The sequence below is a fragment of the Bos taurus genome, chromosome 17, assembly GCF_002263795.3.
Source record: "Bos taurus isolate L1 Dominette 01449 registration number 42190680 breed Hereford chromosome 17, ARS-UCD2.0, whole genome shotgun sequence".
Lineage (NCBI taxonomy): Eukaryota > Metazoa > Chordata > Mammalia > Artiodactyla > Bovidae > Bos > Bos taurus.
Window position 1 is genome coordinate 29,208,837 of NC_037344.1, and position 22,790 is coordinate 29,231,626.

General features: G+C 40.2%; 1 long non-coding RNA gene across 1 annotated transcript in view; it reads right to left on the reverse strand.

The window, feature by feature from the left end:
* Nucleotides 1-12,203, reverse strand: part of LOC132342591 (uncharacterized) — an 85,999-nt gene extending 73,796 nt beyond the window's left edge. The window contains exon 1 of the long non-coding RNA XR_009491023.1: nucleotides 11,824-12,203. This is a non-coding gene — a long non-coding RNA (uncharacterized lncRNA). The remainder of the gene's footprint in view (nucleotides 1-11,823) is intronic.
* Between the last annotated feature and the right edge of the window lie 10,587 nt (nucleotides 12,204-22,790).

Here is a 22,790-nt window from a genome sequence, read left to right on the forward strand (position 1 = left end):
TATCCAACTCTTTGCAACGCTATGGACTGTAGCCCGCCAGGCTCCTCTGTGCGATTCTTCAGCAAGAACACTGAAGAGAGTGGCCAAGCCCTCCTACTGGGGATCTTCCCAACCCAGGAATCAAACCTGCATCTCTTACGTCTCTTACATTGGCAGATGGGTTCTTTACCACTGGTGCCACCTGGGAAGTCCCAAATTCTTTAACTCTTTTCAAACAATATCTTATAATCTTTGTGTTTACTTCTTAGAACCCTTTGTCTTCAATCTAATTTTGAGCTTTACATTGTCCCTACTTAATGCATAAATAATATTTTGGAATTTTAATAGAGTCATAAGAAGTCAAACTCACAAGATTAGTTCTCCTGAATCAAGAAGCAATAGATAATTTGAACAGACCAATCACTAGAAGTGAAGTAGAATCTGTAATTTTAAAAACTCCCTGCAAACAAAAGTCCAGGACCAGATGACTTCACTGGGGAATTTTACCAAACACAAAGCAGAATTTATACCAACTCTTCTCCAACTCTTTCAAAAGACTGAAGAGGAGGGAACACTCCAGAAGTCATACTATGAAGCCTCCATCATCCTGATACCTAAACCAGACTAATGAAAAAGAAAATTACAGGCCAATTTCTTTGATGAATATAGATGCAAAACTTCTCAACAGGCAAACTGAATCCAATAACACATAAAAAAGTTCATATACTATGATCAAGTTGGATTCATCCCAGGGTCATAAAGGATGGTTCAACATATGCAAATTATTCAATGTGATATACCACATCAACAAAAGAAAAGACAAAAATCACATGATCATCAATAGATGCAGGAAAGGATTTGATAAAATTCAATATTCATTCATGATAAAAATTCTCACTAAAGTGGGTACAGAGGGACCATATCTCAACATGGTAAAATCTATTTATGAAAAAACCACAGCCAACATATTACTCAATGGTGAAAAGCTGAAAGCCTTCTCACTGAGATCTGGAACAAGACAAGGATGCCTACTCTCACCACTTGTATTCAACATAGTATTAGAAGTCCTAGTCACAGCGATGAAACAAGAAAAAAGTAAAAGGCATCTAGATCAGAAGGAAAGAGGTAAAACTGTCATCATATGCAGATGACACGATACTCTACCTAGAAAACCCTAAAAAGTCCACATAGGGCTTCCCTCGTGGTCCAGTGGTTAAGAATTTGCCTTGCAGTGCAGAGGACACAAGTTTGATTCCTGGTCTAGGAAGATTCCACATGCTGCAGGGCAACTAAGCCTGTGTGCCACAACTACTGAGCCCTCATGCCCCAGAGGCTGTGTTGTCTGCAAGAGAAGCCACCACAATGATAACCCCATGAACTGCAACTAGAGAAAGTTGCTCACTTGCTGAAAATAGAGAGTTTGTGCATAGCAACAAAGACCCAACACAGACAATGAATAAAACATATAAATACTTTTTATAAAACTCCATGCAAAAATTACTAGAACTGATAAATGAAATCAGCAAGGTAGTGGGATACAAAATTAACACACAGAAATTGATTGCATTAAATATCTCTTAAAGTTGCACCAAATAATTAAATACTTAAGAATAAACCTGACCAGGGAGATAAAAGATCTATATACCAAGAACTACAAAACACTAGTAAGGGAAATGGCAGATGATTCAAAGAAGTAGAACAATATACCATGTTCTTGAATTGGAATAATTTCAAGTGGCCATACTACCCAAAGCAATATACAGATTTAACACAATCCCTCTCAAATTACCCATGGCATTTTCCACAGAACTAGAACAAATAATACTAAAATTTATATAGAACCATAAAAGACTCAGAGTTGCCAAAGCAATACTTAGGAAAAAGAACAAAACTGGAGGTGTAACACTCTCAGACTTCAGACAATACTACAAAGCTATAATAATCAAAACATCATGGTATTGGCCAAGGCAGACATATGGATCAGTGGAAAAGAATAAAGAATCCAGAAATAAACCTACAATCAATTAACCTACAACAAAGGAAGCAAGAATATACAATGGAGAAAAAAACAATTTCTTCAGGAAGTGGTATTGGGAAAGCAGGACATACAAATCAATTAAGTTAGATCACTCCATCAACCCTACACAAAAATAAAATTAAAATGACTTAAAGGCTTAAATATAAGACCATAAAACTCCTACAAGAGAACATAGGAAAAACATTCTCTGACATAAATCATAGCAATGTTCTCTTAGCTCAGTCTCCCAAGGTAACAGAAATAAAAGCAAAAATAAACAATTGGAACCTAATCAAAATTATAGACTTTTGGCACAGCAAAGGAAATTATAAACAAAATGAAAAGACAACCTATACATTGGGAGAGAATATCTGCAAATGATGTGACTGACAAGGGCTAAATTTCCAATATATACAAACAGCTCATACAACTTAATAACAAAAACAAAAAACCAGAACAACCCATTCAAGAATCAACCTATGGCTGATGCTTGTTGATGTTTGACAGAAAACAACAAAATTCTGCAAAGTAATTATCCTTCAATTAAAAAATAAAGTGACAAAAAATTTTTTTAAATGTGAAGAACACCTAAATAAACATTTCTCCAAAGAAGATATACAGATAACCAATAGTCACATAAATAGATGTTCAACTTTGCTAATTATTGTGTATGTGCTTAGTCACTCAGTCGTGTCAACTCTTTGTGACTCTAAGGACTATAGCCCACCAGGCTATAATCCGTGGACATTCTCCAGGCAAAAATACTGGAGTGGGTTGCCATTTCCTTCTCCAGGGGATCTTCCCAACCCAGGGATCAAACCCAGGTCTCCTGCATTGCAGGCAGATTCTTTACCATCTGAGCCACCAGGGAAGCTAATTACTGAAGAAATGCAAATCAAAAGTACAATGAGATACCACCTCACAGTGGTCAGAATGGCCATAATTAAACAGTCTACAAATAAGGCTGGAGACAATGTGGAGAAAAGGGAACCTCCCTACATTGTTGATGGGAATATAAATTGGTACAGGCACTATGGAGAACAGTATGGAGGTTCCTTTAGAAACTAGAGTTGCCATATAATCCAGCAATCCCACTCCTGTGTATATATCTGGAGAAAACTCTAATTTGAAAAGATATATGCATTCCAATGTTCACAGCAGCATTATTTACAACAGCCAAGACATATAAGCAACCTAAGTATCCATCAACAGATGAATAAAGAAGATGTGGTATATACATATAATGGAATAGTACTCAGTCATAAAAAGAATGAGATAATACTTGCAGCAACATGAATGGATTTAGAGATTATCATACTAAGTAAAGTAAGTCAGAAAGAGAAAGAGAAATATTTTATCACTTATATGTAGAATCTAAAATATGATACAAATGAAATATTTACAAAACAGAAGTAAACTCACGGACATATAAAACAAACTTATGGTCACCAAAGGGAAAAGAGGGTGGAGGAGGGATAAATTAGGAGTCTGGAATTAGTAGATATTTGCTCAGTCACATCCAACTCTTTGTGACCCCATGGACTATAGCCTACTAGGCTCCTCTATTCATGGGGATTCTCCAGGCAAGAATATTGGAGTGGGTTGCCATGCCCTCCTCCAAGGTGTCTTCCCAACCCAGGGATCAAACCCAGGTCTCCTGCATTGCAGGCAGACTCTTCACCTACTAAGCCACCAGGGAAGCCCAGATACAAACTGCTGCTGCTAAGTCACTTCAGTCGTGTCCGACTCTGCGACCCCATAGACGGCAGCCCACCAGGCTCCCCCGTCCCTGGGATTCTCCAGGCAAGAACACTGGAGTGGGTTGCCATTTCCTTCTCCAATGCATGAAAGTAAAAAGTGAAAGTCAAGTCGCTCAGTTGTGTCCGATTCTTAGCAACCCCATGGACTGCAGCTCACCAGGCTCCTCCATCCATGGGATTTTCCAGGCAAGAGTACTGGAGTGGGGTGCCATTGCCTTCTCTACAGATACAAACTACTATATATAAAATAAACAAGGTCCTACTGTGTAGCATAGGAAACTATATTCAATATTCTGCAATAAACCATAAAGGAAAAGAATATGAAAAAGATTATATAAAATATATAATCAACAAGGACTCACTGTATAGCATAGGGAACTCTACTTAATATTCTATAATAACTTATATGGGGAAAGAATCTGAAAAAGAATGGATATATGTATACATATAACTGAATCACTTTGCTGTACACTGAAAGTAACAACACTGTAAATCAACTATACTCCAATAGAAAATAAAAGTTACATTAAAAAAGATGAAAAAATGTGTATATATATGTATGTGTGTGCATATACATATATATACATATATATAACTGAATCAGTTTGCTGTACACTAGAATCTAACACAACATTGAAAACCAATTACAACTCAAAAAAACAAAAACAAAACCCAGAGTTTTTGCTTTTGTTCCTTTGTTAGGGTGGAAGAATGGCTATTTCTTCTTTTGTACTTATTCTGTCCCCAGCAAGTTTTTCTTTGCTGACATCTCACACAGAGTAAACGTACTTTAGTGATTTGGTTGTATGGTAAACACAGCAGAAAACCTAAGAGAGTCACCAACAGGGAGGCAGAAAAAAGCATTACAAGGAAGCACTAAAAATGATTCAAATACTGTGGTGTCTGAATTTTGGGGGGAGCGGGGCACTGGCAATAATGCTAGGAATACTAATTTGGGAAAACTAGCTGAGTATATAGTTAATAAGAAAAGAATTATCTTCTTTAAAAGTTTTGACCATTTTAAGAGGAAGCTATAAAACACAAGTTCTTAAAATCACGCCTGGGGCATTAATCTGAACTGGGCCTTTTGAGCCTGGCCCCAGACTGTAGTCACCTAGATTAAGCTGTTGCTGATTCCTCTGGGAGAAAACATGGATTTTAGTAGGGATTAGGAGCAAGGAGAATCGCTGGGGCAGCACGTTATCACGGTGATTCCTGAATGGGAATCAGCCAATACAAGCCTTGAAAAGTATGAGATCCGTTGTCTCTCAGGCCAACAAATGATACCTATAAGTAGGACCACTGAGGCGACCTGGATCCACAAACAGCTGGCTCACTTATGTTAGTCATGATGGTCCAAAGGGAGAAACCACAGACAGATCTGCCCAAAAAACTCCAGAGTACATAGGTTCATTGCATCCTCTTTCATCCCTAACCCAGCTGTTTCAATTTGATCTGCTACTATCTCAACTAAACTCATTTCTTTCCTCTCTTGTGTTAATAAGAATGAAAACCTTGATCATCTCTTGCTATTCATTGTTAAGTATTTTTCCAAGTGTCTTGCTGACCAATTCATATTTGCTTGCTTCTATTGATTTTATGAAGTCTATTTATACCAACAAAATCTAACTATGAATGACTACACAATTATACCCTTTTACATATGGAGTATGTAAAAGAATAATTTTCCATTCACATTAATTTGTTAATTAGAATTTATTTCTATTTTAACAAGTTTTCCTAATCTCAAATATAATCCAATATATATGTATGCTGCTGCTGCTGCTGCTGCTAAGTCGCTTCAGTCGTGTCCGACTCTGTGCGACCCCATAGACGGCGGCCCACCAGGCTCCCCCGTCCCTGGGATTCTCCAGGCAAGAACACTGGAGTGGGTTGCCATTTCCTTCTCCAATGCATGAAAGGGAAACGTGAAAGTGAAGTTGCTCAGTCGTGTCCGACTCTTCGAGCGTCCGACTCTTCGCGAGCCCATGGTCTGCAGTCTACCAGGCTCTTCTGTCCATAGGATTTTCCAGGCAAGAGTACTAGAGTGGGGTGCCATTGCCTTCTCCAATATATATGTATATAACATATCTAAATATATATCAGTCATATAAACATGATAGTTTTAATATAAACTGGAAACTAATAATGCCCAATAGTGCTATTTATTTACCTTCTCGATACTATTGAATTTCTGTGTAAGAGTTTCTATATAAGTTCACTAACTGTTACTATGTATATAATTTCCCAAATACATTTGAATTTCATAGTTTATCAGTTCATACCAGAAAAATACTCAGCCAATGATTTTTGCCTACTCTTCCTATGAAGATTTCATTTATCTTAGAAATATTAGTATGGAATGACTACAAATAGTATGTTTAGTTTATAAATTTCCTCAAAATTCTATGGACTTTGACCTGTTAAACTTTAAAATGCTGTAAAAGCACTGTAAAAACACACTCAGGTTGGAATTTTTTTAATCAAAATTTTACTCCATTATCAGGAAGAATATTCAGAAGCCTGTAGATTACTCATGTCTTAAGAAGCTAGATCATTTGGACCTGCGTCTTAGCCAACTGTCCAAGGTCAGCAAAATGCTATGGCATGTTCTGTTTGATGGCCCCAGGCAGGAAGCCCTGGCATTCTCACTATTAATATCTCTTGACCTTTCGACTTACAAATAGAAGCATCCCTGTGGCCATTTTTTTTTCCTGTATATCCCTGAAAAACCAAGGATCTAGAGCTTAAGAAATATTTAATCAGTTTTTGCATAATCTTGGGCTTTTCTGTAATGAATGGACTATGTATTCATTTCATGAAATTTTCTTAAGCACCAATTATGCACAAGTAGCCATGCTAAGTGGCAGGAAAACAAAGGTACATGAATCAGGACATGCCCTCAAGGAGCCTATGCTCTAACTGGAGAGAATGAATATAACAAAATCTTACAGAGTAGTTAAAAAGTAGTAAATACCACAAAGAAATACAGACAAGATGGTTTGGGGGCTCAGAAAAGAGAAATTATTGGATTTTATGGGTTGACAGTGGAGGGGAGGGAATTTACGATTAATCTGAGAAGAAGGTGGCATTTGAACTTGCCCTTGATGGACAGAATTTAAGCATGTGGAAAGGAGACATAATTATGGACATTATAGATTGAGAGAACAGCATGATTAAGAGCATGGAGATCAGAAAATATGGGATAATAGAACAGTTTCAAGTAGTTCAGTTTGGCCAGAGAACAGTGTGTATAAATGAAAAATCGTGGAAAATCAAGTTGGAAAATTAGTTTGAGAGCAAATCTATAGGGCTTTTAATGGCAGATGATGGAATGTGGGCTCTATTTTACAAACAATGGGGCCCACAAAAGGAGAATGCCACATTTAACATATGCTTACGAGGTGTGTTGGACAGACGTGGGAAGGGGAGTGCCCGGAAGTGAGAATACTGATTCTTGGGTCTCTTTTACAACAATCCAATAAGAAATAGCCTAGATTCTCTGGGGAAAAAAAAATAGCCTGAAGCAAGGATTTAGAGGGCTGATGCATTATTTGGGAAGTATTCACCCAGGCTAGCAAGGCTAAGGAAAAAGGAATGAAGGGAAGAATTTGAAGCGAAGCAAAGTGGTGCCTGACAGACTGGCTTCTGCTTTGTGAAAAACCATAAAGAGGCACAGCGAGTCACGCGGCAGTTCTGACCTTCACCATGTGAGACCTCTTTAAATGAGGTACAAGGAGAAAACATGCCTCTAATACTCTCTGGGAAGGACAAAAGAGAGGGAGTTTATCTTCCCAGCTACTTCCCATTGCCTGGTTCTCCTTGGTCAAAATTTGCCCCACTGGGAATTTACTCCCACATTTCCAAGTTACATCAAGTGACCTCCCCAACTATTAGGGGTGCTAGACCCCACAACCTGGTGTGTGGTGTTTCATCCAAGTGTAGAAATAACAGGAAGAGCCAAAAACTCGAGGTGAGTGCTGGTTGGGGTGGGTGTATGTCTGCAGTTGAGAGGTGAGGAGTTAAGAGGGCTTCTAAGGCCTCTGGTCAGTCTCAGCCAGAGAGTGTGTCGGAAGGGGGAGCAAATGGGAGATGGTTGTTGAGTAGCTGAAGATCCTAGAAATGGGCAGTTATTTAAGATGATGCATGGCCTTGGTGTTGGAAATAACAATTCAAGAGAAAAGAAGAAGCATTTACACCACAGTTAAGAAATAATTCTTACAGTGGCAATCATGCTCCTTGGGCTAAATGCTTCCCTTTGAACATTAGGAAATCACCTCACTTTCAAGTATGAAGCCTTAAGAACCAAAAACCATTAGCTTAAAAGATATCTCTGTCTATTATCTAAGTTAGTAGGATTTGAGTATCACATTTCTTTCATTCCAATTCTATGACCTGTCATCATAAAATTTTGGCACGTACAGCTCGTCTTTGGAAAAGGGAATTAGAACTACGTAATACTTGATAAAGTAACATTTATCATCTGAGGATGGTACTATAAACACCAATCTGGACATAATGGAGCACATTTAGCCCTCTTGTTTGGAATCGTAAGGAAAATAAGGTCGCAAAGAATCCTCTGCCCTTAAGAAAAAATTCTCAGCTACAAATCACTTTTGAGTACCAGTGCTGAAATGCAATAGTTTACCCTCAAGACTGAAAAGGGAAAGGAGAACTTTTTCCTACTTTTTTTTCTTACCCTACCAAAAGCTGGTGCTAGCCAAATTTATCTTTATTGTTTTCTTTTTTTTTTCCCCTTTTTTCCCCTAATCGAAAACAGGCGTGGTACACTCAAAAAGGAATTAGAATTGCGGTCACACATTCCAGCCTCAAGTGGCTTCTGCCTCTGTGTAAAAAAACCAGTAACAACCCACTTTGAAACAGTCTCCTCGACTTCAGAACGCTGATAATGATACTTACCTGCCAACCTCAGGGACTGTTCTAAGAACTAAATGAGACAGAGCTCTGAAATGGTGCTTTTTTTCCTTACGATTTTTCCTTATTTTCCTTACGATTCCAAACAAGAGGGCTAATGTCATAAGGTGCTTTTCGAATGAAGTTATTTTCCTTTCTAAATAGTTAAAGGCAGTTCTCTCTAACTGGGCAAAGTCAAAGCATGGACAGAACCTGACAAACAAGACAGGCTCAAGGGCTGGAAAAAGAAGAAAATGCCTTAAATCTCTGCCTCACTCACAGTATGAAAAATGCCCAAACCACACTGTATCAGGTAGTGTTAAGCTGATCCTAAGGTTTCAGTAATTTTAATGCCTTTCTAAGAGACTTAGCCAATCCTTCATCTACCAAAAGTCATGCTGCTACTATCTGTAAGTTTCCTCAGGCTTTGAAGATTTCTCCAGCAGCATTTGACTTACTTTGTCTTTGATTCCAAATTTCAGCTTAAGCACTTACTAGATATATGACCTGGACCCTTTTGAACTCATCTGAGCCTCGGTTTCCTCATCTATAAATTGTGACTAAGAAGACCTAATTTTTAGATGTCATAAAGTTTAGAAAAAAACATTTCTAATACTTCTAGCCTGCCTGATACATAGTAGATAGTTGATAAACATCAGCTATAATTATTTATTATTATGGTTATTTTTAGCATGATATAGTAGAAAGAACAACTGCTTTGAAATCAGACACTTCTGCTTTAAAATCAGCTCTGTCACTCACAGAGAGTATCATGCTGAGCAATTTAAAACTTGAGTTTTAAAAAAAAGTTGAGTTTTGAGATAATGATACATGTTTTCAGAATATAATGCCCAGCATCTCAGAGGTATTGTAGTGGATTAATGATCCCTCCCCCCCAAATTATATATTCAAGCCCTAATCCCCAGAACCTGTGAGTGTGACCTTATTTTTAAAAAGGGTCTATGCAGATGTATTTAAATAAAGAATCTTAGATCTTCCTGGACCACCTATGATAAGGACCCATAAAGATAATCCAGTGATAAGTATCCTTATAAGAGACAGGAGAGAAGACACAGAGATGGGAAAAAGAAATGTGACCAGAGAAGCAGAGATTAGAGTGATGTGGCCAGAAGCTGAGATCAGAAGAAGCAAGTAAGGATTCACCACTACAGCTTTTAAAGCTTCCATTTGATGGAGGATGGCCCTACAGACACCTTGATTTCAGACTTCTAGGCTCCAGAACTGTGAAAGAAAGATTTTTATTGTTTTAAATCACCAAGTTTGTGGTCATCAGACCTTTGTACCCTAGGACATTAATAAATACAGCGTCTAATGCAGAATGTCTGGTATGATGCTGGCATTTGGCAGGTGCTCAGCAAGTGGTCCTTACGTACTAGGTCCCTCAGCTGTCCTCACCAATGCCTTAATAAGAAAATACCTGTATAAATCCATAGGTGGCCTTCTGAGAGTGTTGCCAGGGAGCAGAGTGCATAGTTAGCCTCAACCCAAGGAAGACAGTAGGCTGACCTGCGTTTTGTAAATACCAGACTCTACCACCGGCAATTGAGACCAGGGTTCTCCCACTTCATAATAATACAGAGCCAGTGTCATTACCCATTGAAGTTTGTTCTCCTAAAACTCTCACTGCCCCGAAGGTTTAGAATTTAAAAATAACAGCAAATCTCTGTTCAAAGGAATGAACAATACACTTAAAGGTTCTTCTTGTAACAATAGCCTCCCTTGTCCTGAAGTGCTATAAAAATTCGGAGAGCAACTTCACCCAGTTGTGGAAGATAAAAGAACAACAACTAAAACAGGCAGTCAGACCAAGGCAGGGGAGCAGCCTGTTGCCCCTGGGCTGAAAATGGCCCTGAATGCTGAAAGACAGAAATGGCTCTAAAGAGGGGCGGATGACAGCCTCCTGCAGCCTGTGTTTCTATGCTTAGTCTGCAGGATGAAGCAGGACTATTGACAAACGACCCCCAGGGGCTGCTATTGTAGGTGTGACTCTATTGGAGCCAAGTATCTGTCTCTGGTGGGCTCCAAAATTTACACACCACAGATGAGATGGAGCAGACGTGGAACTTTTTTTTAAAGTTTCTCTAACGGATTTCAACTTCCTCATGAATCATCATCCTGGAGGACAATGATAATAGCAAACCCTTACTGTTGGTTGCTTTGTGTGCCAGGCACTCTTCCAAGGACATGAGATATATTAACCATTTAATCCTCACATATCCTAGGGGGTGGTGCTATTAGGATCCCCATTTAACAGATGAGCAACCAAGGTCAGAGATTTAAGGTATTTGCCCAAGGGCACACGGCTTGCAAACAGAGCTGGTCATTTGGCTCTAGAGCTCATGCTCTTAGTCACTGTGCTAAACTGTGAGAAAATTAAATTTGCCATTGAAATTATCTTCTCTCTTCACCTCAGGTTTAAGCAGCCTCTTCCAGATAGTCTCTCTCTTTGGGGTAACTGCCCAGTCATGTCCTCATGTCTATAGGAAAGGGGCCCCTGTGGCCTGCTAGTTCCTGGCCACCTGGTAGACATCACTGCTGAGAGTGCAGCTGGGAAGTCCTGCAGTCTTATGCGTTAGTCTCTTTACCCAGCAGGTAAAGAGTGCTGTTACTGGCAGCACCTAGTGGCTGGCTCACTCAGGCCGTAAGAGAGTGGTCATGAGTGGCCAGTAGGACACCTCTTCTGCAGCCCTTTGCCATGGAGGACAATATGGAGGTGTGTCTGCTCCCCACCTCAACCCTCCACTCCCTCAGCTTTGGCTGGTCTCTTCAACCAGCTGAGCAGGCTCTTAGTCTTCTCTTGGCCCACCCGAAACTTAGCGTGCCTTGTACTGTCAACATCAGCTCCAACAAAAAGGAAAGGACTACCACTGTCCCTTCCTGACTCTCACCCAGCCATTTCCAAAACACCACCAGATGCCGCTCCAAGGGAGCGTACAGCTTTCCCAGTTTGCACTCAGGGAGGTTGAGATGTAAACATTACAACTCAAAAGTGTAAAATATGTAACTCATTTTCTATTATGAATCTCAATTTGCTATAGGGCCCCATTCCCACTCAGTAGCTAGAGAGAGAATTTTTTAAAAAATTTAAACCTCAGTCTCTTCTGCTTTTAGAAAAATCTCTATTGTACTCACTCTCTTTGAGGTAAATATTCAATCAATTCAAAGTTAAATCTCCTCTCAGTGATGATTCTTACAAATCCTTTAAGAGGGCTCTTCTCTCCCTCTTACTTCCCAAGATGGCCTCCAGGGAGGGACGGAAGTTGAAAGGAGGAACTCTGGTCTTCCAGCTAGCTGGTATTTTTGGTCTTGTTTAGTCTTTGAGTGCCCTCTGCTGGTGTCCATCAAGGTGTGGCTAGTCAAGGGGGTTAAGCGGGAACCCACTGCTGGATCCTGAGGTTCCCGCCTCAGGTTGGAGGTCTCCACCCTTTGTGACCTCCTTGTCTTGTTTCTAGGTCTCTTCAGATTCACTGTTTATCAAAACCTCTATGTCCTCTTGGAATTCTTGGTTCACAAGCAACCACTGATTTGGAGGTGAAAGTAATTTGAGGCAGTGGCTAAACCCTCAGTCAGACAGGTTCCTCCAATAAACACAGTAGAAGAAATCTTTGGCTTTTCCTGGTGTGACACTGATGCATAGGAAAATATATACATATATTAGGTCATTCAGATGACCAAATGTATACATATATATGTGTGTATGTATTTCTCATATTTGGTCTTCATCCACAGTTCCTGGCTCACAGATTCCCAAACCCTTGTGATGTCCTGACCTATAAGAGCAACGGGATATTTAGTCCCTCTTCCCCAGTTCCTAAAAAAGCTTCAGAGAAGGTGAGTTTTGGATCCCACCCCAAGGTGGAGGCTGGTTGTCAGGAGGACCAACCATATGATTAAAAGGTTGGAACTTTCAGTCCTATCCATTGATTTCCAGGCAAAGGAGGTTGAATCTGGCACCTCTGGCCAAGGATTTAGTCAATGATGATTATGCAATGAAGTCTCCATAAAAACTCAAAAGGATAGTTTTTGACCCTTCTTGGAGAATCAGTGACTCTGCCATGCTGTGGCACCATACCAGAGGACAGAAGCCTCTTTGGGATCTCCTCTATGTATCTCTTTGGCTGGCTATTGATTCATATCTTTTAATATCTTTTTATAATAAATTGGTACTTTACTGAGTAACTGGGTTTCCCTGAGTTCTGTGGGCAGTTCTGGCAGATTAATCAAACCCAAAGAGGGGGTCATGCAAACCTTTGATTTACAATCATTAGGTCAGAAACACAGGTAATAATCTAGACACGTGACTAGCATCTGAAGTGAAGGGTGGTCTTATGGGACTGAGCCCTTTGCCTGTGGAGTTTGATTCTTTCTCCAAGTAGATCATGTCAGAATCATGCTGGAATTGGGACTGGGAACCCTTTTCACTTGGGGGTAGCTTTGGAAGCATTTCTGCCACCCAGACTTCAACATCACAGGTGCCTCTAAGAATAATGCCATGGTATAGCTGGGCAATTCTTCTGGATGTGCTGTACTTGGCTGATTTGTTTTTGTCATGTAGCCTCTAAGCCTGGTTCTGTTCAGAAATTGCTGTGAACTAATACTCTTAAATTTATCATTTTCTGCTTAGACTAACTCTAGTGGAGTCTGTTGTCTGCAACTCAGAATCCTGAGCAATGCAGTAACCCTCTATTACACGTCTCCCCCTCCTTTCACAACATAAACAAAAGTAAAATCATGTTCATAGAATTCACATAAATTACTATAAGTAATACTATAAAACTAGAGGGCTCTCTGTCTAGTCAAAGCTGTCTTGGTTTTAAAGAAGAGACATTAACTTGTGTAATTTTTCTAAAAGGAAAATTCATTAGAAGAACTCAGAGCTGTTAGTGCCCTGGAAACTGGAAAACCCTCAGGAGACAAGGAAAAGTGTCTCTTTTTTCCTGTCTCTTTTATGCTTCTCCATGTACAGTGCCTGAGTTTATAGACTTAAGATTCAGCCACAAGTACAGACTTTATATTTTTTTGGAGCCAATTCCAAATTCGTGAAAGAAAGCTCAAGCCTAGAAGGGGTCAAGTTGTCCACCCCAATCCAATCAATTAAGGCCAGAGGACTGCATAGCATAAATATATGGCTGTAGAGTGACAAGGAGTATTAAAACATGAGGATAATAGACCCTTCAAACCATCATTCTCAGAGATCTATGTTTAGAAAACTTCAGTTCATTTCAGTCGCTCAGTCGCGTCCAACTCTGCGACCCCATGAATCGCAGCATGCCAGGCCTCCCTGTCCATCACCAACTCCCGGAGTTCACTCAGACTCACGTCCATCGAGTCAGTGATGCCATCCAGCCATCTCATCCTCTGGCGTCCCCTTCTCCTCCTGCCCCCAATCCCTCCCAGCATCAGAGTCTTTTCCAATGAGTCAGCTCTTCGCATGAGGTGGCCAAAGTACTGGAGTTTCAGCTTCAGCATCATTCCCTCCAAAGCCAGAGTGCAAAATTCTAGGGTTCAATAACATTTGAGTGATAGTCAGGGGTCTACAATATAGCTCAATGTATTTTGAAGTTGTCAAAGCCTCCCGAAGCCTTCCATGATACCTTTGGGAAACCTCTTGATGTGGAATTTTGCTAAAGCTATTAGAAACCAGTAGCTTTGCTCTTAATGGCTGTGGTAGCCATTAACCTGATTTCTCATGAGCTTTTTGCATTCACACCCCCTTCTCTAATGTTGTTACTATAAAGTCCCTGTCATATGCAGCTTATTTCAATGAAGTCCAAGCTCAAGGTGAAAACATCATAGGATAGATTACTGATTTTCATTTTCTAGAAATATATGTTGAAGATCCCAAATATGCCATGGTGGCTACTCTAAATCTTTACACTTTGTAGAAGAGCACCAGAAACCTCAAGTCAAACATATAACCAGTTTGCCAACCAAAGTTCTCACCAGACAACTCAATTAATGGTAGAGCCCAGGTCCTCAGAAAGCTGGGATTAACTAGTTTAAATAGTATTTACATTTTCAAATGAGACTAAGAATTACGGTCTAAAAACACCAGGGCTCAACCATGCACTACGTACCACAGAACAAGATGGAACATTTCCTATTGTCTCAGAATTCTGGCTAAAGCCCCAAAGCTGGAGACAGTAACTACTAAGTACTCACATAAGATCCAAAAAAAAAAAGACTTACTAAAACACAAAAAAGTCAGTCCAGCTATTACCACACTGTCCAGACTAATAAAACTAGAAATTTAAAAATAGATTCTTAGAGGGATCACATAGGAACAGACGTAATCGTAGAATAGGCAAGTCTGCAATGAAGGGAGATGGTCATGTTTCTCCCTATCTGGATATTTGCAAAACTTCCCAAACTCAAAAGTCTAATTTCTGCTTCCCTGGTATAGTAGACTTAGTACGGTAGGAGACCCTATAATAACTATATCTGGCATGAAACAAAATTTTAAGTACACTGCTAGACTCAAATCAAATGAGGGAAAGCACCTAGGGTGGAAAAACAAAGTCAAACGAAAACAACAAACCTATTGATTTGAAACCAAAGTAGCAAGTGAGAACACATATATGAAAGAGAATTTTCTCTGAAGGCAGGTGCTGACAGTGGTCCAGGAGCTGATTGTAGGTTGGAGTGTAGGTTAGATTTCAAGACTAAGCAGGCTGCAAGGAGAGGCCAGCTGTGAGTATACTGTTAAGGGTCACAGTAAGTCAGCCAGAGGGTAAAGGGTTCTGGAAGAAAACCAAGGGTACAGAGACAAGATCATAACACTGACAGATAAGAGACATTTCCACCTGGTCCCTAATCCCTCTTCCCTGGCTATGTGCAAAGAAGGAAGAGAGAACCATAGGCAACAACTGACAAGAAATGAAAAAGAGAAAAATGAAAGAAAAGACCACACTTGTCCTCTCTCCAGGGAAAACCTAAGCTTCCTAGAAGCTGCGGGTTAGGGTTATTAGGAGGGAAGGGAGAAGATATGAGTGGACCTTAATATACTGCACCTGAAAATGGCTGGAAAACCATGCATGGGGAAGGGAGATCCAAGAGTATGTTTTCAGACAATAACAGAAGAATAAACTCCACTGAGTTCCAGCTATTCAATAAACAAATTACTCTCACCCAGACAGCAGGCAGCCTGACCCTGCTTCATAGCAGTCTCAAATGATTGAGCATAATCCTGGATTAGATTCCATAAAGAAGCCCTGAAAATTAGCCTGGGACAAGGAACTGAGGCAATCTGGCTGCCAAACAAATTAAAATCAAATATCATGGTTCACATTTACATGGACTTATAGATACCATAGCAAACATTCTTTAAATGACGCTAGGCAAAATGATAGGATACTGAAAGAGAAACTCCCCAGGTCAGTAGGTGCCCAATATGCTACTGGAGATCAGTGGAGAAATAACTCCAGAAAGAACAAAGGGATGGAGCCAAAGCAAAAACAATACCCAGCTGTGGATGTGACTGGTGATAGAAGCAAGGTCCGATGCTGTAAAGAGCAATATTGCATAGGAACCTGGAATGTCAGGTCCATGAATCAAGGCAAATTGGAAGTGGTCAAACAAGAGATGGCAAGAGTGAATGTCGACATTCTAGGAATCAGCGAACTGAAATGGACTGGAATGGGTGAATTTAACTCTGATGACCATTATATCTACTACTGTGGGCAGGAATCCCTCAGAAGAAATGGAGTAGTCATCATGGTCAACAAGAGAGTCCGAAATGCAGTACTTGGATGCAATCTCAAAAACAACAGAATGATCTCTGTTCATTTCCAAGGCAAACCATTCAATATCACAGTAATCCAAGTCTATGCCCCAACCAGTAACGCTGAAGAAGCTGAAGTTGAACAGTTCTCTGAAGACCTACAAGACCTTTTAGAACTAACACCCCAAAAAGATGTCCTTTTCATTATAGGGGACTGGAATGCAAAAGTAGGAAGGCAAGAAACACTTGGAGTAACAGGCAAATTTGGCCTTGGAATATGGAATGAAGCAGGGCAAAGGCTGATAGAGTTTTGCCAAGAAAATGCACTGGTCATAGCAAACACCCTCTTCCAACAACACAAGAGAAGACTCTGCACATGGACATCACCAGATGGTCAACACAGAAATCAGATTGATTACATTATTTGCAGCCAAAGATGGAGAAGCTCTATACAGTCAACAAGAACAAGGCCAGGAGCTGACTGTGGCTCAGACCATGAACTCCTTATTACCAAATTCAGACTGAAATTGAAGAAAGTAGGGAAAACCACTAGACCATTCAGGTATGACCTAAATCAAATCCCTTATGATTATACAGTAGAAGTGAGAAATAGATTTAAGGGCCGAGATCTGATAGAGCCTTATCAACTATGGAATGAGGTTCATGACATTGTACAGGAGACAGGGATCAAGACCATTCTCATGGAAAAGAAATGCAGAAAAGCAAAATGGCTGTCTGGGGAGGCCTTACAAATAGCTGTGAAAAGAAGAGAACTGAAAAGCAAAGGAGAAAAAGAAAGATATAAGCATCTGAATGCAGAGTTCCAAAGAATAGCAAGCAGAGATAAGAAAGCCTTCTTCAGCGATCAGTGCAAAGAAATAGAGGAAAACAACAGAATGGGAAAGACTAGAGATCTCTTCAAGAAAATTAGAGATACCAAAGGAGCATTTCATGCAAATATAGGCTCCATAAAGGACAGAAATGGTATGGACCTAACAGAAGCAGAAGATATTAAGAAGATGTGTCAAGAATACACAGAAGAACTGTACAAAAAAGATCTTCATGACCCAGATAATTACGATGGTGTAATCACTCATCTAGAGCCAGACATCCTGGAATGTGAAGTCAAGTGGGCCTTAGAAAGCATCACTATGAACAAAGCTAGTGGAGGTGATGGAATTCCAGTTGAGCTATTTCAAATCCTCAAAGATGATGCTGTGAAAGTGCGGTGCTCAATATGCCAGCAAATAGGGAAATCTCAGCAGTGGCCACAGGACTGGAAAAGGTCAGTTTTCATTCCAATCCCAAAGAAAGGCAATGCCAAAGAATGCTCAAACTACCACACAATCGCACTCATCTCACATGCTAATAAAGTAATGCTCAAAATTCTCCAAGCCAGGCTTCAGCAATACGTGAACCATGAACTTCCTGATATTCAGGTTGGTTTTAGAAAAGGCAGAGGAACCAGAGATCCAATTGCCAACATCCGCTGGATCATGGAAAAAGCAAGAGAGTTCCAGAAAAACATCTATTTATGTTTTATTGACTATGCCAAAGCCTTTGACTGTGTGGATCACAATAAACTGTGGAAAATTCTGAAAGAGATGGGAATACCAGACCACCTGACCTGCCTCTTGAGAAATCTGTATGCAGGTCAGGAAGCAACAGTTAGAACTGGACATGGAACAACAGACTGGTTCCAGATAGGAAAAGGAGTACGTCAAGGCTGTATATTGTCACCCTGCTTATTTAACTTATATGCAGAGTACATCATGAGAAACGCTGGACTGGAAGAAACAAGCTGGAATCAAGATTGCTGGGAGAAATATTAATAACCTCAGATATGCAGATGACACCACCCTTATGGCAGAAAGTGAAGAGGAACTCAAAAGCCTCTTGATGAAAGTGAAAGTGGAGAGTGAAAAAGTTGGCTTAAATCTCAACATTCAGAAAACGAAGATCATGGCGTCCAGTCCCATCACTTCATGGGAAATAGATGGGGAAATAGTGGAAACAGTATCAGACTTTATTTTTCTGGGGTCCAAAATCACTGCAGATGGTGATTGCAGCCATGAAATTAAGACACTTACTCCTTGGAAGGAAAGTTATGACCAACCTAGATAGCATATTCAAAAGCAGAGACATTACTTTGCCAACAAAGGTCCGTCTAGTCAAGGCTATGGTTTTTCCAGTGGTCATGTATGGATGTGAGAGTTGCACTGTGAAGAAGGCTGAGCACCGAAGAATTGATGCTTTTGAACTGTGATGTTGGAGAAGACTCTGGAGAGCCCCTTGGAGTGCAAGGAGATCTAACCAGTTCATTCTGAAGATCAGCCCTGGGATTTCCTTGGAAGGAATGATGCTAAAGCTGAAACTCCAGTACTTTGGCCACCTCATGCGAAGAGTTGACTCATTGGAAAAGACTCTGATGCTGGGAGGGGTTGGGGGCAGGAGGAGAAGGGGCCGACAGAGGATGAGATGGCTGGATGGCATCACTGACTCGATGGACGTGAGTCTGAGTGAACTCCGAGAGTTGGTGATGGACAGGGAGGCCTGGCATGCTGAGATTCATGGGGTCGCAAAGAGTCAGACACGACTGAGCGACTGAACTGAACTGAGAGGTAACCTGCTGCTGCTGCTAAGTCGCTAAAGTCGTGTCCAACTCTGTGCGACCCCACAGACAGAAGGCCACCAGGCTCCCCTTCCTGGGATTCTCCAGGCAAGAACACTGGAGTGGGTTGCCATTTCCTTCTCCAGTGCATGAAAGTGAAAAGTGAAAGTGAAGTCACTCAGTCGTGTCCGAGTCTTTTCGACCCCATGGACTGCAGCCCACCAGGCTCCTCTGCCCATGGGATTCTCCAGGCAAGAGTACTGGAGTGGGGTGCCATTGCCTTCTCCAGAGGTAACCTACCCAGTGCAAATGGTGCTTTTCCAGGATCTCTACCATAAAGAAGGGGGCACTGCTATACTGCCTCTATTCCTGGAGGGTTTCTGACGTTATTGAGAAAATGACACATATGTAAACCTCAGTCATCTGGATGTACTGGGAGAAAGGGCAAAAGGTAAGTGAGGGATTCAATAGAACAATGGAACGTGAAGGCTAATCACAGAATTAGGAGAGTGGATCATTTTGTTACTTTTGTGTAATCACAATATCAAACAATTGCAGCCGAAATTTAAAGAAAGGATAAAAATTAAGATGAATGTGAATGAAAACCATCACAAATCAACAAGCCTAAGAATGTTCCACAGTCAGGTGTCATAAACATTGTATTTTCTTTTCTTTGTCAAATTAGATGCTGAACCTGGAAGATAAAGACATTTTAATGAAATAATTTTCTAAACTGCTGATTTTAGACAAAACTGTTCTCATAAGTATTTGTTGTTTTCAAAATAAATGCTTATTTTGAAGTTGTGATTCTGTAACAAGTATGTGTTCACACCTAGATTTCACAAGCTTTAAATTCTGAAAACTTTAAATAAATAATAATGAATTGTATTTTCTCAGTCATTTCAGAAGAGATAGCTGAAGGCTGGCTAAAAGAAAGGGGTCCTCTTTACCCTCAAGTATTTATTAGAGGTAGACAAACTTTTAGTGGATTCTGTACTTTCAATAAAGGATTGAGCACAACGACAATTTCATCAACCTTCCATGGACACCTTACATGTATAGAACTCCTAGCAGTATTCAAGGGGCTTCACCAAAGCTGCAGCAGTTACTAACTTAAAATCAACCACGGAAGTGTGGGTCCTAGTCTATTACCCACTGGTTTGTGGCTTCCAGAAGCCAGTCAATCTCTTTGAGTTTTGATCTCTTCATTTATTTAAAGAAAAAAAAAAGGGGGGGGGGCATTTCATAACCTATCTCAGTGTCTCTTCCTGTCTTCTTCAGGGATCTTGACCTCTTAGCAACCAACTGACATAGTGCAGTCACTTGGGTGAATATGCAGAGAAGGTGGTGAAGTTAAGCAAGCTAAAAAAAATGCTTATGGATTCAGAGCATGGTTAAAACTTACGTGTGAGTAGTTCAGACAAAGCAAAAAGGAAACCACTTTTTGGAATACTTTTTGAGATATGTATGCAATTTATTTCCTTAAAAAAAGACAGAGCATTTTCATGGTTGGTGTGAGTCCAAAGCTGACAGAGATACATGCACTGCATCTGGCTATTTTAAAGTGTTAAGCAGTTTAGTGACAAGTGCTCTTCCATTTCTTTTTTAAAATTATTAGACTTTGGGGGTGAGGAGAAAATGTGGCGGGAAGACTGAGTAATCCTTTCAAGGGCTTCTTCTTACTTTGGCACATGAATAGTTCTCAAGAGGAAAGAAGACATTTTTTCAACCATGTAGTCTTCCAGGAACAGGAAATTCATAGCAAAACATTTCCCTTTGTTTTGAGGTAGTCACAGCACCACAAAACCCAAGGGCCCATGCTGAGAAAGTCATCTATAGATCTTTGTATGTGAGCCAACATTCCTTGCCATATTTCTTATTTAAAACATACACATATACCTGAATTCACATACAAGTAGGAAATTTAAATGCAAATATCTTTTACATACCTATCACATGCACACTAAAGGCAAGCTTATATAATAAGATTAGCCAAAAACATGCACTATGAAAATTCTGATCTTGTTCAAATACCCTAATAATGTACTAAAGTTATTGTCAAAGAGGGTCCTATGGCACTTTGGTATGTCAGAGAAAGCTTCATAAGTGTACTAATATATTTTAAATGATGTGAAAATTTTATTTTGGCTACATCCAAGTATGAAGGCTATTATTATGATGTCCATTAGATGGACAGAAGCAACATGATGTAGAACAAATGGATAACTTGCTCAGTTGTCTCCAACTCTTTGCAACCCCATGGATTGCAACACATCAGGCCTCCCTGTCCATCACCAACTCCCAGAGTTTACTCAAACTCATGTCCATTGAGTTGGTGATGCCATCCTGCCATCTCAACCCTCTGTCATCCCTTTCTCCTCCCACCTTCAATCTTTCCCAGCATCAGGGTCTTTTCAAATGAGTCAGCTCTTTGCATCAGGTGGCCAAAGTATTGGAGTTTCAGCTTCAGCATCAGTCCTTCAAATGAACACCCAGGACTGATTTCCTTTAGGATGGAGGATAACTTGCTAGGATTGGACATAAGGCAGTGGTAACATCAAACCAAAACAAACAAACAAAAAAAGATTCACTGGAACAAGGAAGAACTTTGCCCTTAGAAGCTTGAAGAGAATAAGTCAAATCAACACATTGTTCAAGAGAAGTGATAAAACACAACCAATGTGTGTGTTAGTAGCTCAGCCGTGTCCAATTCTTAGTGGCCAATAAGAGCTGTTATATCATGGAAGTTCTATAAAGATTGTTGACTTGCTAATTTTCCATTTCTTTCAAGTGTACTGACAAAAATTCTAATACTGGCAATTATGCTGTAAACATAAAAAGGGTCATAATCATTATTATAAGAAAGCATTTGGGATTTGGTCCTGACTTTCCTACACTGCCCAGACATAAATACACCTCACCCTCCTGTAGGTCTCATAAGGCTTCTGGGCCAAGCCAGGTTCATTCTGATCTTTTAGAGGCCATAGAATTAAGGATGGACTTTGACAGTATCTGTCATCCAAGAGAAAAAGGTCTCTGACTGGAAAGAGAGATCCTGAGATAGGTGGGAAGGGAACAGTCTTCTCTCTTGGGGACCTGGCCAGAGGTCACCACCAGGCGGTAGATAGAAGTTTTTCTCCCAATGAGGCAGAAACAAGGCAGAGAGATGAATCTTGCAAACCAGATCATTTGTTTTTATGTAACTCTTAGTATTTATTTCTCTTTTGTTACCCCAAGTTTTTGGTACCTAAAAATTTGTTTAAAAGTTACAGTTTGGTCACAGCCACACTGTGCTTTGGAGAATTAAGGAGAGGAGAATTAAGTCCACTCTTGGTCCTGAGAATTAGTGGAGGAGGAATGTCTGATGGGGATGAACGTGGTGACAATACCACACTAAGAAATCCCTAAGCGGAAGGGGAGTCTTGGGAACAAATGTTTGCCATAAAACCTGGCTGTCCCTCCCCAAGGCACAGATTCTTCCTTCACTGCTAAGCTTTGGTGGATCATGCTTCGACTGACCAAGGGGTCTTGCAGGTTCCTTTACATACACAGGAAGGAAGATGGGCAAAGGATGTCTGATAAGTCCAGAACTACAGGAAAGTCAGTTTCAAACCTAAAATGCTATCACAACAATGACAAACCCTCAGCGTGAGATACTGACAGGTTAAACTGCTGAAGGAACATCAACCCATTCATACTGTACTTGTGTGTGTTATACTTAGGCAGCTATTTTTATATTCTGAATTTAGTATGTGCATTTGGAGGTGA